This window comes from Cynoglossus semilaevis, chromosome 8 (genome assembly GCF_000523025.1).
Source record: "Cynoglossus semilaevis isolate Cse_v1.0 chromosome 8, Cse_v1.0, whole genome shotgun sequence".
NCBI lineage: Eukaryota > Metazoa > Chordata > Actinopteri > Pleuronectiformes > Cynoglossidae > Cynoglossus > Cynoglossus semilaevis.
In genome coordinates, this window is record NC_024314.1 from 20,661,274 (window position 1) to 20,668,065 (window position 6,792).

At 39.6% G+C, this 6,792-nt stretch overlaps 1 protein-coding gene across 1 annotated transcript in view; it reads right to left on the minus strand.

The window, feature by feature from the left end:
- Window positions 1-6,792, minus strand: part of plxna4 (plexin A4) — a 208,526-nt gene that overhangs the window by 56,895 nt on the left and 144,839 nt on the right. The gene's annotated exons all lie outside the window — the stretch shown is intronic.

The window sequence follows — 6,792 nt, forward strand, 5'->3', positions numbered from 1 at the left end:
GGTATTAGATGTGTAACACACAGCAAGGAAATTGAAGCCCTTGCTTAATCCCAAATAAGAGAGATTCAGGGCGGGTGGCTTCCAACGTGAGTAAGCAGCCAAAAAGAGAAGAAGAGAGGAGTTAAAAAAAAACTAAACTAAAAAGAAAGGAAAGCAAACCAAAAGCAAGACGATGAGAAAACCAGCTGTTGGCTTTCTTTGAGCTGTTCCTTCTAATCTGGTTGGAGTAGGACTTTAATCACATTGTTCTCTCTTGTACTTCTACTGAGTAATACAACTAAATCATGTAAGCCCTCCACCGACAAGGAAACAGCACAAACACCCACATGACTCATTTCATCCACAAATTGGCATAAAATAGGTTTTTAAAGGCAAAGAAATGAGAGAAAAAAAACGACACTCTCTTACATCAACAAAAATATTAAAGTTTTGACTTGCTGTGCCCCTCCTGCAATAGCTCCATGACCCTAGTGGCTCCCAACCCCCACTTTGGGAACCATGGCGTAATGGATTTTATTCACTCCATCAGAAGCGTATGAAGCGATCGCCAACTAACCATCACTGCTGTCTCAGATAATTTGCGACTCCTAAGAAATCACCCCTTTAATTAAACACTGCTAATTCTCACACACAGTTGCATATGTGCTTAAATAAACATAAACACATTTCAACTAAATCATTTAGCATGCACATATATATATACATATAACTGTGAGTTATTTACACCGACAATTGCAATTATGAATGGCAAATAATGTGATTTTTATTTACAGCTATTTTTTCTTTGTGTCTCTCTCTCTCTCACTCAGCCAGATGCTACAGTAATTTTCATTGATTTCCAGAAAATGTTGCAGACAGTGCAGTCAAGGACGAATACAGTGAAAATACACAACAAAGTAATAACAAAATACAAATAATAACTATTGAATTGTTAAATAAAACAACAACAACAAAAAAAACAGCCTAGATGGTTATATCTCATGTGTTTTCAAAGGACAAACAATACAAGAATAGAAATGTGAGAATGCCTGCTCACACAGACATGTTACTAGCTTGCCAAAAGATAAATATATAAAACTAAAAAACCTCACACATACATTTACGCACGTACGTAAACAAAAACAAATGCAAATTGCCATTAGAAGTATTATTATCAGAGTTTTGCCAGTTGCAAAAATGAACAACAACTCAAAAACATTTCTTTTTCTTTTTTTTTTTGATATCGTCCTAATCCTCTTCTGCACTGTGGCATTTCCGAGTCAGGGGAACAAAATATAATTTCAGGTCTGATCCCTTGTACTTGAAGTTGTTCTAGTATCAGCTAGCACACAGGTTGCAGGGCTCAGGGGAGCAGCATAAAGAGTGGGTGCAGGTGTATGTGGCCATGTGAGACTGCAGGTGTAATGCATATCTAATGCGAGACATGGAGAAGGTCAAGCACGCTGGGAAATGAAAGCCATTAAATTCCTATATTCCCACAAAGCTCTGATCTTTTTTTTCCCCTCCCATTTCAGTCAAATACTAATGTTTCTGGACGAAGACAGGCGGTTTATATGACCAGTCACTTCCTGTTTACACTAACATTTCTTTATCAAGTTATGTATATATAACAGAATGTATAGCAAAAATGAACAACCTAATCTGGTTTCTCTTTTCGGGTGCAGGAAGAAGACATGAAAGAAAAACGTACATTTTTTCAAATTTGTCTATAGATTTTAAGGCAGGTTTTGTGTTGACTCAGTCAACAGTCCAAATAAACCTCAATATCCACACAACACCAGACATTACATGGAATCCTACACGTACTGGAGCCCAAAGCTGCACAAGTTCATGTGGAGCTGGAGGGACACCATATTCAAATGACACAAATCTACATTTAACAAGACTCTCACACCACAACACTCTAACCTCCAAATGTAACAAAACATGACCACTAAATCACACATACACACACACACAGTGTGATTTCCTGTACTATCGTTAGTAGTGCTGGTCCACAGAGCAGAAATCCACATGAAGGAAACGGTGGAAGAGTCATTACCTGGCCCACTAGCCATGAGCCAGCTTCTCACGTCCGTGGACAAACACTCTCTCTCACTCACACGCACACTCATGCACACACGCGCGTACAGACACACTGCTGTCTCCCTTATGAGACATGTGAACTGCGTAGTATGCTGTCTTCCTTATGAGACATGTGAACTGCGTAGTACCTGGCCTCAGGAGAAGGAAATCTCTAGAGCGTTCCTACTTGGTGCTTTTAATGCAAAAAAACCCAGCTGAGTGGAAAATTACACAGTGACACTGCTGCTGAAAGTTTGACTGTAGTGTAGGTGTAAAGTCAGGTCATGGAGAAAGTACTGCTTTAAATACACACAGAATGAGTAGAAGGAAAAGAGCTTGTCTTTATCTAATAAATGTTGAAAAACAACTAGGAGTAGCATTCATCTGAAATAAATATTTCAATAAATATTCAATGTTTGACACACTACAAAGTACCAGTAAATAGTACACAGCCACAAATAGTATTGAACCTATATTTGGAAAATTGTTGCGTTAGCAGCAGATATGCTGTTAACAAACTGACCCTAGCAAGCACCAAGCATGTGGTTCCTCTGGGAATTAAACTCAGAACTCTCTGCTGTGTGCTTCCGAGGCAGACATGCTAACCGTTACACTGTGGGACCAACTAAAAGCTGCGCCCAACATGGGGCTCAAACCCTCGACCCTGAAATTAAGAGTCTCATGCTCTACCGACTGAGCTAGCCGTCCATGTCTATCTATCCATGAGAACTGCATAGATAGAGATGGTCAGATTTAACCACTGAGGTGGTTTAGACATACAGTAGTGCATATGGTGTGAGTGGAAACTTCCAGCAACTCACCACCTGGAGAAGGTCAGACATGTTGAAGTTTGTCTGCACTATTGAATGATCTTAAAGAGAGGAAAACCCATCCACAACCATATCACTGCCATTCCTTCCTCCATAGCACATATAATAACCAGGCCACACGCTGCCAGAATTGGTTAGCACTGTGTCTACCAACAAGAAGAACTCGTGATTCGATTCCCCACAATTCAACAAAAAAAAAAAGAAGTGATAGAAAATTAATGAATGGATGAAAGATGAATGAATAAATGAATGATGTATGATCTCTTTGCTGCCTGTGACATGGTGGCAGGTGGCTCAGGATTAGCTTCACCAGGTATAAATGTACACGTAGTTCTGTTTTTCTTCAGCTGCCTGATAGAATTAATACACAAATATGAAAAGTAAAGGCAGAAACTCATGCATATTCACTCCCTGTCTTCTCCAAATCCCACATTTTATCGGCATATGCCTCCAATCCCTTCAACTGTCACCACACACATCTTATTCATTCCCTCTGTTTCAAGCCTCAGTCCCACAGTCTGGTTTTTGCTCCAGTGGATAAGAGCCGTACACCTGCTCCACTGTGAGAATATGTTTCAGTGTGGAGCCGCACTTCCCTGTGTCTCCCTGTGTGTGCTGAGGTGACAATAGGTGACAGCGAGCATTGGTCCTGACTTCAAAGTGTGTGTGTGTGTGTGTGTGTGTGTGCAAGACAGAGAGAAAGAGAGAGAGAGAGACAGAGACAGAGAGAGAGAGAGAGAGATTGTGACAATTTAGAAAGAACTGGGAGGTGCAAAACTCCGTTCCATCCTGATGCCCCTGTCACTTCCTGGTCTTGTTCCTTTCTCTCAAGTTCCCTCAGCATCCAATAATTCAGTGTGTGTGTGTGTGTGTGGGTCTGTGCATGTGTGTTTTGTGGGGATAAGGCCAAGGGTAAAACCAGTCACCCTGACACAAGGGACGGCCATCGTCCCCTGGGGGAAAAGGACCTCAAATTCAAAGAAACCCCTTTGAATATATATGATTTTTACAGTGGGTATTTTTGACTATTTCTTTATCCCATTTTAACTCTTTTCACCAAAACTATTAGTCTGGCCTGGTCCTTGTTATTCTACTCTTGTTACCATGCTAACATGCTAACATGAGATGCAAACCTCACACTATTAAATATCTTTAACAATCAGAATATTACAGCTATTGGAAAAAAGAAACAACAAATGTTTTTGTTTGGAGTCAAATCCCATTAGAAGTTATGTAACCTTGGATTTATTGATAATAAAAACTTTCCTTGGTAACAATGTACGGCTCAGTTTTTATTCATGCACTTAAAATCATAGCTGGTAGCAGATCCAACGGCATCTGCCAAATGAGAAACGCTCAGAAATGAGTTAAGTTTAGCAAATTTATTTCATTGTTTCAGCCTCTGATTCAAATGAAAGATGAGCCAAGACACCACAAAGCATCAGAATCTGCCTAAAAAAGACAAAATGGCACAAGATTATTATAATTAGCAAAGAAAATCATTTTAATTTAGCCCAGAAATGGTTATCTTTTTGGCAAAGAGAGAGTTAAACTATTTGATGAATTGGCCCTAAAATACCCCGTAAAAGCCACAGATAAAAGCCCTGCTTGAAGCCAAGAAATCCAGAAATAAACAAACAAGTTTGTAGAATAATGTTTTCACAAATAACAAAAGACACATTTTTGCCTTGCTATGCCAACAATATGTTTTAAATCACTGATGGTTGCCTCAATCAAGCAGCTAGCCTCCTTAGCAACAGGCCAATTGTAGCACAGCGGTTTAATTAGACTGATTGTAGCATGCTGCACAGCACTGAACACACACTGTGGTAACAGGTGAGGACAGTTAACAAAGTTGTCGTATTATTACGAGAGAGAAAGGAAAACATTTCCCAATTGGCTCCCCGCTTTGACATGACGGTCATCTGACAGAACCAGGAAGTTGCTATTAGATTCTGGAGAACCTTGTAGCATGACACGCTAGTTTTCATCCGAGGAAACACAAAGGTCTGTAATTTTGTCCCCACAGAAACTGTGTGATATGAAGTAAAGTCTATGAAGAAGTTGAAGATAAACACGACGGTGCTGTCGACTATTTGAACTAATAACATTCCTGAGTGCACAGAGGTTGTCTGGGTTCGCCGCTTCATAAGAACTCCCCTCTAATGTTTACCTCTGGAGGTTCTATATTGATTTTTAAGATAGACCCTGTGTAATAAACTCGATCGAGGGGTTTTGCCTGTGGTCTCAGGCACATATAAGTTTACTGTTCCCATTCTGCTCCACAGATGACGGATCAATGGTTATGAGCGTTTGGGGAAAGAAAGGGAAATGAGTTCCGTGGGAAGTAGGACAGGAGTTGTCCTAATGGGCCAAACACATGTCCAAAAGCTAAATGTAGTTTGGACTGACACTTAAGTGACGTTAACGCTTGAGGTCTTATTGATAAATTATGTGATATTTTTGTCCAATTTTTAACTTTATAATTCAAATGCGACTGCAGTGTAGAAGTCCACGGCCCACAGGTTACATGAGTTTGCAGTAGTTGTGGCTCGCTGTGTCTATGAAAGTAGATTTGGTGGCTCGCTGTGTCTATGAAAGTAGATATCAGCGTGTGGATAGGAACAAGTTGTTCTGCACAATTTGTCAATTAATTTGACAAATCAGGGAACCTCCATGAACTGAAATTATTTAAAAAAAAATCTGACTCCCATCTGGGCTGGGAACATAGTTCAAACATTTTTCAAAGAGTTGGACTTCTCTGGACATTGGGAATGTGATGTCACTGAATAAATCTATAAATACTCTCACAGAATGGTACATAAACTGATTTCCGACCGTACATTTTAACACCATCTCAGCCATAACATTTATAGGTCAATTGGATAATTTATGTGCAGATTTTGCCACATTAGCACCTCTTCTTCCAAACTGACAGTGATATCAGAGAGTGGTGTTAAATATCTTCAACACTCATGCCAAACAAGATGACATTCAACCTGATAATGCTACTCCTCTAAATATGGTTTCCAATCTGTCTGCCTGTCCTACGTGACAGGCGCCGCTACTGCCTAGTTAACCACCAACAAAACTGACAGCTGAGAGACCGGCATTAGAAGAGGTAAGACATCCATAATGGAACTGTAATAGCTCTGACAGTGCAGCCTTAGTGCTTCTTGGAGGGACTGGACGTGTGGATGGGAACCGCAGGGCAGAAACGAAAATGTTATGTCGGAGCAGCTGACGTGACCCCGTGAAGGGAACAGAAATGTTGACAGATTTAGTGATTAGTGATCTGGTTGAATTCTGTGTATGGAAATACATGTAAAATACTGGGATTTCTCTGCTGTTTTGCAAAAGTTTCAAACTGTGGATCAGTTTTTCATTGATGACTCTATGGTCTAAATCATTGTTACCCAAAGACTGGGTCGCGACCCTCAGGTGGGTCGCAAGAGTTTGTTTGTAGTTTTTTTCATCTTGCATCATTCCAAGAGTTTACAAATAATGTCTATTGACTTGGGTCGCGAAGGTTTGTGACCTAAAATAAAATATGGGTCCCCAGAAAACAAGTTTGGGAAACACTGGTCTAAACCACAAGTTGTTCTCCATCTTTTTCTTTAGAACAAGCACAGAGAATTTGTTCTTTGTAGAAATTTGGTAGATGTCTCATATTTTTCCTGTATTAGAACTAAAATCAAATTCTTTTTGAATATTCTTTCAAAGATAAAAAAGCTCTATGATTTCATAATTCTATATTTGATCAAAAGATTGTTCAAAAATTTGATTAATGTTCTGATCTCAAAATGGACTGATTCCAATAAAAAGCTCCAGTGTTTATGCCCTTATGACCATTACCATTACACAGTATACAGTATATACACGGCGTATATTTGATAAC